Raw genomic sequence first — 11,386 nt, forward strand, 5'->3', positions numbered from 1 at the left:
ATATTCATTTAGAAAATCTCACCCTCTGCTTATCTTTGTTTTATAACCATCTAAATGTAGAGGCCTTTACTCTGCAAACCACTTAAGCACACTAATCTCTTCAATTAATGAACGGGCACAACAAGATAGTTTGCCTTTGTTACGCTGCAAGATGAAGAGGGCACACATAATTTGACTTGGGGTCAATCCATTTCTGAATATTTTAACTGCTTTCTTTATTCAAATAGATTGCACATTACTTGAATAGTAAATCTAAAGTCTCCCCATTTTTTCTAAAGTATCCACTTAAAGACAGCAATAGCACAAATCAAATAAAATCAAATGAGACATCCTTTATCTACACTAACAAAATATTGGGTAACACTTTATAATACAGCCTACAGGAAAATTATACTTTTTGAGGGTTTGGGGAATATTGCTATGTTGTGACAGTAGTCATCTCAAAGAAAGTTGACGTGGGACTGAATAAATTAGCAGCGATTTAAATTCTGAACAGTTTCGTCAAGCTGTGGACCACAGCAAGCTATTTTTGTCCTCATATCCATGTGCGCTCCTCTGCACGTCAGCAGCTGGGCAGAATCAGTCAGATCGGTGCCAAGGCTCAACCTTTCAATGCTCTGGGTCAGCATCCTGGAGTTGCGCCAGAAATTCCAGCTCCTCAAGACCATATGGGGTCTGCTTCTCCACAGCACCTACACTACCCCCCTCCTGCACCCCCCCCCCCCCCCCCCCCCTTCCTCCAGGGCTGCAACCTGACCCACCCTCATGTACTTTATGTCTTAGGAAAAGCCAAACAAAAGATGACAGTCTTTAGACAGAGGGAGCATGATGGATGGCTACTGCTTATGTAACAGTATATATATTAAGATTAACTGTATACTTTTAGTTAACGTTAGTGAATGTTACAGATTATCACAAGAAAGTTGTAGCTTCATGCAGTTTCACCATAAATGTTACATACAGTAACACCTTATTATAAATTATTCTGACAATATTCACTTCTATTAATGTGTAAACATCTTACCTCCCTTCAACTCTTGCTGTAAGTCAATCGAGAGGAGTGATTTTCATCATGTGACTGGCTTGGACTAGAGGGCATAGGGCAGATGGGAGCCCAAGAGCAATGGACCCTTCCCCCATACTCACCTACAGTATAAACACTGTGAATATAAAGGCAGGCAGTGCGTCCAGAATCAATAATGTGCCATGATAACAAGCAAGCAGTCAAAGCTGAAACTTGACCTCTGTGGCTATAGGCAAATCAAAGTTTGTTGTTTCCTCATGGGTTCAATAAAATTTCCTATATTACACAATGCATTAACAAATGATCTTATAATTACACAATGCATGAGCAAATAATACAAAACAGCCTATAGAAATCACTTTCAAGAGGAATGCAATTTTGCAAAATCCTTATTACAGCTGCAGATTTCTTTTCTTGGTTTCTTTTTATGCCCAATAACACATTTATAAAAACTGAAGATCTTAGCATAATGCAAGGTCTCACAAAGTGCAGATTTTTCACCACAATCAAAGGGATAAACATTGGTTAAAGTGACTTCAGTGCAACATTAAATGAAAGAAGTGAAGCCACATTTTGTGTATTAATTTACATGTTAGCCTGGACTTAAGAGAGTTACATTTTAAATGTAAAGAAAAAGAACATGGTTGCTACTGTTGTAAAGTCTATATAACATACTGGAAACATTTATCTTATATGATGTCTGACTGAAGTCATTAGCATATCTAGAAGCTTTTATGTGCCAACTTCATGGCGGGTGCCAATGTGTCTATCTTTAGCTGATGCACTGCAACGTTCGCAAAAGAATAATTATTTTCTTCCATTTAATGAGCTCTTTTTTTCAAAATTAATTCCCTTATGGATGACATACAGTCCATGCTTCATTCACGGTGATGAAGTCAGTGTGGACATGTGTGAATGTGTCTTGTAGAAAATTCTTGAGCAACCTGTCTGTTAAAGCCAAGTGGGGGGGAAATAAAAGTTCCCTCTTGGTTGAAGCATCACAGGCAGGGGCAGCTGCAGGATTGACCCTGCCAAGGACAGAGAGCTTCCCATGCCTGTTCAACGCCGTAAAACGGGTCATTGAACAGCTAAATGGATCCATTATGATGAGTAATTAAAAGAATACTGCTAGAGACTCCCAAACTCCCCTTTTCTCTTGGTTCCGCTGCTTTCTGTGTTGTCACGGGCCTTTTGCTGAAAGGCAGCTGCCTCGGGCCACTTAAACTATCACCCCTTTCACTGGAATGCAAATAGCAGCCTTAGCGGCTAATTGAATTGCATTATCTATTGTCCTCTCATTTACTGAGAATCTAGCCATTTTGCAGATTTCCATTACTGATTGTTGGAGATTGAATTTTGCCTGTGCTTTTCATCTGATACCGCATGTCATACACTCTGAATCACAAGGGATGAGAACACAGAATTGTTTCATTAGAGCAGTAGAGGAGTAATATGAATACTGATTGTGCGGTAATCTGGAGCTTGTCTTATGCAGATATTAATATGTATGTAGGTGGGAAAATTGCAGCCTTCAACTGATGCATCACTCCATGCTGTAGAGACTCGGTAAACAGAACAATAAAAGCAAGGATGAGGCATGGATAAAGGATGAAGAAATTATGTTTCATTTCTATTTCACTTATTGTAGTGAATACAAAACATCCATTTCTCTGTAGTACAAAGCATCCATTTCTCCTTATTTTAACTTCCAATAAAAATGCATGAAGATGTGCCCATGCAGACTCCCCCTGGGCGATGTTTGCAGCACATTCTCATTCACTTTATGGGGCGTCATTAAGATGATAGGGAGGGAAACTGATGTTTGATTAATTAGTAAAACTAACTTTGGCAAGACCAGAAAGTGAAATAGAGGATTTCATTAGCTCGTGCTTGTTAGATAAGGTTAATGAGGTGATTCTTGAAAAAGAGAAAAAAAGAACATTCATGCTGGTGAATTCATTTTGGAGACTCCAGTGCCAAAAGAAGGTTATCCTCTGAAAATGCAGCTTTTTTAAATACATGCACCATTAAGATTGGCCTCAATGGTTCGGATTTAACATGTTGACTTAAATACTTTTATGTTACTTGGATAGGTTTAGTACTCGACACTGGTCACCACATGAAATCCATTCCCTCGCTCAATAACAAACCTCTTGATAGTAAATGACTCATTTTAACATCTGTCTTCATTTATTTTTCCAGAGTCAAGACGAGAAATCAGTGAACATCTGTACTGATGGAGGACACCAGGGATGCTCCTTTACACAGAGGACTTTAACCTAGATTACAGAGGTAAGTGCAGGTATTTGGTACAGTCGCTTGCAGCTTGAGTCAACCGCAGCTCTGCATAAGCAAACGCCCCGTAAGAGGATCACAGAGAATCCATCGCTAATCCACTGGTCAATACACCTGACAAGTACAGTGCCAAAGACAAGTCACTCAAAGGACATGTCATCCTTGACGGTCTGAATATCACTCTGTGGATTATAGTTGTGTTCAGGTTTCAGGTGTGTCCCTGTCTCAACCTTTTCTTTTGCATTTATATACCAGTATGTCAGCACCGGAAACTACAATGTTGATTTACAGGATTGAGAAGGCAACATAGTCTTATAATAGAGTAATGCTTGTATTTTTCAGTTGAAGTATTATCAAAAAACCTGCTATAATCATTTTATTATCTATTTACCCACCTCCAACCCCAAGAATGTTATTCTTTATAAGAATAACTCTTTTGGAAATCTTTTTTTTTTTCTTCTCTCTACTCTCACTCTAATCCTATTTTGTAAATACTTGTTTAGTAGGTAGCTAAACCCAAATAATTAAATGCTATCACAGCTTATTGCCCTGATAATTGTGTTGAAAGGAAAACCAAACCTCCATCAAAAAATATGCCAATCATTTCAGTCAATCAATACCTTTATCATCACCTCTCTGCCAATTTTCTGTTCGAAGGCTGGGTGTGGACATATAGATAGATATATTAAGTACATCATAAAGTATATAAGTTGTTTAAAGTTACCATGGATGGTCTAATAGTTAATCCTCTATTGTGGCTGTATTTGATCTATTTTACCAAGTTTCTTTTGAAAATCTAAGCGCTTTGGAAATGAACTGCATGTCATCTTGAACAACACTGTAGTTCTGTCTTTTGCTTTGTTCTCTCCTTTCTTCTTCTTTCGACCAGTGACCAAGCAACAAATATGTACTTTCATTGCCTAAAGTGGGTGCAATGACAGGTCGCACTATGATTGCACACTGAACAATTAGTTATAATTAGGAGTTCATTCACAAAAGATGTGGCCTCAACATTTGAATCACCATTGAGTCACTTTCTAGAAAAATCCATTGTCATAACTTGCGCAGCCTTTCTGCTTAAATGACTCACTAGTTACTCACCTAGTCTGTCATGTAAAGCGGAGCAGATGGGGAGTGCCCTATGGCTTCACAGAGGCACATGTCAAGTGGTTGAACAGAAGCAGCGGTGATTGTCCTAAATTGCAAAATGCAGTACCAGGGTGGTAGATGGCTGACAAGTAGTATTAACATTGTCGCAACAGCTACAATAAAGGAAGCATATATTGTGCACTGCCTTGATGTCTTGTGTTTACTTCCTTTTAAATAAAAAAAAAGCACAGGAAGAAAAAAGGAAAAGTAAATTGTGAAAACCCAAATACAACACAGGCCTTTGTGTCTTACATGTATTTTTTTTTAATCATAGCAGGTAAAGAGTCCATGGCATGATAGCTCAAAAGTAAATGTCTGAAGTCATGTACTGTACGTTGCACAGCTGAGGCTGATGTCATACAGCTGAATAGACTTAAAGGGGCCCTGTGGAGTTTTGTTGTAAACAAACAAAAGTTAACATTGAGTGTTACTCACCAAAACACATTGTGCAACCCTGTCTCCTAGAAATTACGCTACAGCGAATACCTAATCTTGGCTGAATTATGTTTTCTTTCAACATAATGAGAAAATGTTAATTTACATATTTGGAAAATTCCAAAAATGTTGTCCCGCATCGTCTTGTATCCCCCTCATCCACCCTGACCTCCTCCCTACAGCTTCAGTGTGATATATAAATGTAGCGCTTCAATGACTCGAAAAATCGTTCTTTGTGAATATAATCTAGACAGCAATTATGTTTGCCAATGCAACGTAATTGGGAAAACAATTTAGTTGTATATGAACGTAATTTATTGCAGACAGGGTTGCATTGTTTGTATCCTTGAGGTATAACAAAGGTGTTGAATGCATTTCCTTCCTCCTAAAACATTTGCAAAGTATTTTAAATCCTGCATGGTTACCAGATTGCAGTCTTCTTCTTCTTCTCTGCCTTTGTCGGCGCATTGCAGTGTTTCTCTGCGCTTGTAAGTCAAGTCAAGTTAATTCATAAATAGCCCGATATCACAAATTTGCCTCAAGGAACTTTACAATCTCTACAGCAATATAACATCCTCTATACTTTGACCCTCGATTCAAATAAGAAAAAATTCCCCCCAAAAAACCTTTAACTGGAAAAAATTGGAAGAAACCTCAGGAAGAGCGACAGAGGAGGGATCTCTCTTTCAGGACGGATTAACATGCAGTAGATGTTGTGTGTACAAAATAGACCAAAATAGCTAAATTACAGTATGGAGAAACACAATGACAGGTCCTGACAGTGCTATATAGATCATTGGCATAGTGAAAACAAAACAGGAACCCACTCATAAAAAAACTGCTCCAAAGCGCTGCTAGAGGTCAGAAACTCCACAGGGTATCTTTAAGGTAAAATATCTGACATGCAGTCAGTGTAAAGATCTAAGAAACACAAAGGTGTCTCTTCGTGTATCCACCCTAACAACTTTTTTATCCGGTGTGTTTACAGCAATACAACCTCAAGGGGCCGTTGGCATGGGTATAGACTGCTAGTCTTATCTTTTATGATTTCTAATTTGTTAACACTTGAGAAATGGCTATAGTCCCAGTGCCCATTAAACAAAAATGAAACTACAACAGATAGAAAGATGATCTCTAAATGAAGAGGGCCCTGGAGAAGACTGATAATAATGATCAACTGAGCTATGTAGAAATAATAAAGACTCGTTTGAAAACTGCACATAATGTATTCAGTGGTTCATGCATCACCATCTAAATCAGCTCGGAACAAGAAATTTGTTTGCCAGAAAGCACTTAAAAGGGTTTTGAAACTGCTGCTTTTGTTGCCATCACTGACCAAGAAAAACTATTTATTGTATTTTTGAGTATTTTGAGTTTATCTTCATGTCTTTTCATGTTTATATAATTTTCAGTTTGTTCTAAATAAGAGCAGCTTTTGGTGGCGTTACTATTTACAATACCGTAGAAGTTGAGAGACATTAAGCTTTTGTATATTATGTTTTGTATATTCTTGTCAATCATATAACGAAACGCATGTCTGGACAGACTCCAAACGTTAAATCCCCATTGGACACATCAAAAATGTGTGTTTGAGTGCTGGATCAATTGAATGACTTTGATTTAATCCTCGCTGCCTTTCAAGTATGGCCAAGGGGATTTTTCTTTATGTCGAACTGTCCAGGAATATTTCTGCTTCACCAATTCTTAGGGTATAAATATAAAACCACATTATGCAGAAGGAGCACAACGAGCCAATACAGACATACTATTCATCGCTGTCCTAAAACAACCCATGAAAGAGTAGTGCAGCTAGCTTTTTAACACTGTTATTAAAACTGAAAAGATGTAGTGCTATTGCTAGTGAGGTTTAAGTGACGATTCTGTGGGCCCAAAGCTGGAGAGGGACCACAAAACTCCCAGTTTAATTATTTTATTTTAAAAAAAGAGTGTCCAGAACAATATTCTTTGAGGGGACCTATAATTCCTTCTTTCCCTGCAGAGATACTGTACGTGCTTTCACTTCACTGATTTGTACAGGATGTGCAATGTGCGCGACAGAAAGAAACATTTAACAGTTGCCTTTAGTGATAAAATTGCAGTTTTTTTATGGTCTTTCAGAGTTTTCACTCCTTCATCATAACTGTGTGTATCAATTTGACCTCGAATCAGTATAAAATATTGCAAATTAAGAATACCATAAAGTCATTGATCAATATGACGATCATTAGTGTATGTTACGACAGCTTTAAACTTTAGTCCTATCAAGCTGTATAGTTCCAAGTCCTCCGTCAACCTGGATTCCTAATTGATGGCACTAGAGAAGAGTTATTTGAATGGATTACCGTAAAGAGCATCATGGATTAGCCTGTGAGAGACATGGATCCCAAGGGAGTCTTAAATTGGTCACATAAAGTGATTATAAAACATCCATATGGTTGGCAATTATTGGGCTGCCTGCTCATCAAAGGAATTTAACTCCTCTGTCATCGCTTGCTCAATGCGTCAATATCACTTTGGCCTGTTATGCCTCACGTTGTCTGCAATGTGCATCTTTGCTCCGGTCATGTTTGGTTACTGGTTGTAAATATCGCACTGATAAATGTACAGTAGTTGTAATTGATGACTTAGTGACTAAGACATCAATCTGGTAACATGCGGTACTGTGACTCTATAAAACCAACCTGCATTTTTATTTATTTATTTTTTACCATTATGCTCTTTCGGCAAGATCAATTCACTCTCCATGACAGCACAATCCATATTTAAAAGACTAAACGGCTGGTTTCCACTTCTTGATAAATGTTCATTTATTACTTCTTGATAAATGATAAATTCAGGTGATTAAATTATCACTGGAAAGTACAGCTCTCAATCAGACTAAAAGAAAATCCGACAAACTGTAGAGCCTCCTCTGTTGGTTCTGTACCGGTGCCTTTTCCCAGAATTGAACTCATCCAATATTGCCTTGCCCAGGCTGTCGTCAGTCCTAATGTACTGTAATTTTTTAGTGATCACTTTATTCATTTGACGCTGCCTCAGTCCATTAATTTCTTGATGAGAGCCCCATTTATCAGAAATATGGCCACCATAAGATTAAAGGCTTTGTCCAGTAAAAGATGACCGCACTAAAACCAAACATGTCCTCATGTTTATGTTCAAGTTCTGTTGTGTCAGTCAGTGTTAAATCCTCAGCGTTATTTGTTACATAAAGTGCTTAAACTCTAGAAAGAAATGAGCAAAGTTCATAAGTTATAAAAAAACTTTTTTTGCGGTCAATTGCTTAAAAAAATATAACTCACAATGTATGTAATGAATACATGTATTATAAGCCAAAATTAGACTCCAAACTTGTCCTATGAGATCTGCAAAAATCTGAGGTAAACAAGATAAATAAAAGTAACACAGGGCTGTTGCTTATAATGTAATCTCTGCTCTGCTTTAATCATATTCTACATTTTGTTAATAAAGACTTGTACTGGCAGTTGGGCTGTGACTTGGCAATGAGAAAGGCAATCATGGAGAAAATGAATGTAAGTTAAAACAGGGCTACAGAGATTTGACAGACAGCTGTCAGCCATTCTTTGCGAACTCCCTAATGATTTTTTTCCACATCACTGATAAAATGCTGCGGCACCTTTCTCTGCATGACAGGGGACTTTTCTCCAGTCATGACACCTCAATTCTCCCCTCTTATTACGTGCCATTCATTCAGTCAGACCACAGCAGCCAAAGCTTCTTGTTTGCGTGCGTATCACTGCAATATAACACAAAGAAATTGCATGTTTTAGTGCACATACGCCATTCTGAAACACAGATTCAGGCATGTTCTTGAGTGACAAAAGAGGAGATAATTGAGGATTTGGTTTAACGCCTAAAGAGAAAGATTAAAAACCCTAGGCCACTCACCTTTAAAGAAGGATTTCTGGCCATCTGTTTTTGTGTTTCCTCTGCTCTTCATTTTTAAAAATGCTTTCGTTAACGTTGCAATTTAATTTAATTTGTAAGACATTATGCTTTGTTATTTGAGCAGTGACCTAGTTTTAAATGTCTTTTAATATAACATAACAAAACATGGTTAATGAGTCTTTATAAACACTGACAAGCAGGTAGAATTATCATCAGTTGTTCATCTGCTTGCATTAAGTAAATGTTATCTGATTCACTGTATTTAATATGGAACTAAAACTGACTTAAAATATCTAAGCAACTAATAAGAATAACAACAATTACGTGTGAAGCTGATCCGAGTAAACAGGCTTCCCATGGTGCATTTAGTCTAGTTTGGTGATTTTTCTTGAGAGGTTTTCTTCGGTCTGAAAGATAACAAGACTGTAAGAGATGAGACAGCAGGCCACTCAAATGAGAAAACCGTCACAGCATCATTTGAAGAAACCATCTGCAGGTACTTGTTTTATTAGCTTTTAATCTCTCGAGTCAGGTCCTCACTTACAATGTTATTTCACCCCCTTTTCTTTCTGCCATCACTTTTTAATGACGGTAAAAAAATAAATAAAATCATTATCTATAATTCCCATCCTAAGCTGCTGTGTTTGGTTATTTTAACAGGAAGTGACCTCACAATCTGAGGATTGATTTATGTGTTCTTTATTGCCATTGTGCTTCTTTATTCCTTTATCCCTTTTGGAAGATAGCACTAAAGCTGAAAATTCCTTCTCAAATGGATTAAAGATTAGTATCAGTGACTGACTGTCCAACTCGTGTCAGGATTGTGGTGCCGTCCCGACAAAGAATCACTCATCCAGAGTCTTTTGAAAACCTAGTTGAAGCTGTAATTAATCCACTACTATTGGAGAACAGTGTATTGGTTATATAAGTATTATGAAGCGGCGGGACAACAGATGAGTAAATTAGGTAATATGTCTCATCCATCCATATCACTGATATCAGTTGTCTCCAGCTGTGTTCAATTAAGATTTATGTTTATCCAGGTTTACTTTAAAGCAGCTGCATTTACTTATTAATTTGCTTTCAGTGAGCGAGAGGGAATGAAGTGATTAAATAAACAGCCATAATAGTTGAATGCAATAAAAAAGCATACACACACACAGTGGTATACACACAGCTCTTGGTGCTACATGACTTGAATGCAAGACCTTTTCTACAAGGACAAACTTACTCTGTTTGACAATAAACAAACTCAAACAAAGACAAAAAAAAAAACCTGCTGCTTGAGCCACAAAAGTCAAGACTTAACTTCACTTTTTTTTATTATTGTAGTCAATATTTCCTTGTGACATCTGAATAAATGGCTAGGTTAAAAGCATAACACCCCATGTAAGTGCAAGGCTAGCTAGATCTTAATCAGGTTAAAATGTTTATAAATTGTAAACATATCAATTTATATACCTATAGGCTTTATGAAGACAGCTGTGGTTAAACATTCCAACCTGCCCAGGGTGATTCTCAAAACTATGAACAACTCCTAGTATGGTACATAAGTATGCAATGGAAACTTGATCAAAAGATACTCAGATAGAAAGATACAAAGATACAAAGACAACAGTACATGAAACGCATCAAAAATATCTCAAATGTATGTCAGTGTATAGAAAATATGACACATAGAGATTTTCCTGTGAGATATAATAGTTTTTGTCATGTCCAAAATTTTAATCTTTCTTTTGATGTAACTTTTTAAAAAAATATTTTAAATAAATTTAAGAATTTTATACAAACAAACAACTTTATTAATCCCAGAAGGGGCAATTTGTTTGGAGTAGCTTGTTGTGCACACAACACAATAACACACACACAAACAAATAAATTATACAATGAGAGGTACTAAAAAGGAGTAAAAAAAAACACCAGGGAGTTGTAAGGAGAGTAAAAAAATCCATGAATAAGATTTTTAATACATTTGACAAAATATTGTTTTGATTGGTGGTTCGTCATATTAGCCAATAGTAATTCACTAAACTAACTTGAGGACAGAAGTCGTGCACATGAATATATGATTTATCTGAACTCTGTCCCATTTCAGTAAAGCTACTGTGCCTTTAAATGAAATAACCTTGCTTTTACTTTTATACAATCTCAAAAAAAAAAAAAAAACTTGCAGCTTTAACAAAAACATACATTTACTGCTTAACATCACAGCAAAACCTGAATGTGTCATAGTGAATTTATGGCCTGACAGAAAGCAGTCATTTCAGCAAGTCATGGTAAAAGTAGAACACACTGGACATTTCACTGGCGAAATGATTAATCACATCACATAAGGCATCTATTCGCTATGTAATATATCTTGTCATATGACCTTTCGACTTTGTTGTAGAATGATAATTGCCTCTGCGTCATCTCCTTAGTAGGTTCTGACATAGATGACATTTATTGACTAGACACCCTTGTACAAGAATTTTACAAGAAGTGCGCAGAAAGCAATGAAGATGAGCAGCATCTGTGGAAGAGAGGCTCGTCTTTATATGTAGGATTTGCATTATCTGTGTTGGTGATGGAGCCTGC

Source organism: Thunnus maccoyii, chromosome 18, assembly GCF_910596095.1.
Source record: "Thunnus maccoyii chromosome 18, fThuMac1.1, whole genome shotgun sequence".
Classification (NCBI taxonomy): domain Eukaryota; kingdom Metazoa; phylum Chordata; class Actinopteri; order Scombriformes; family Scombridae; genus Thunnus; species Thunnus maccoyii.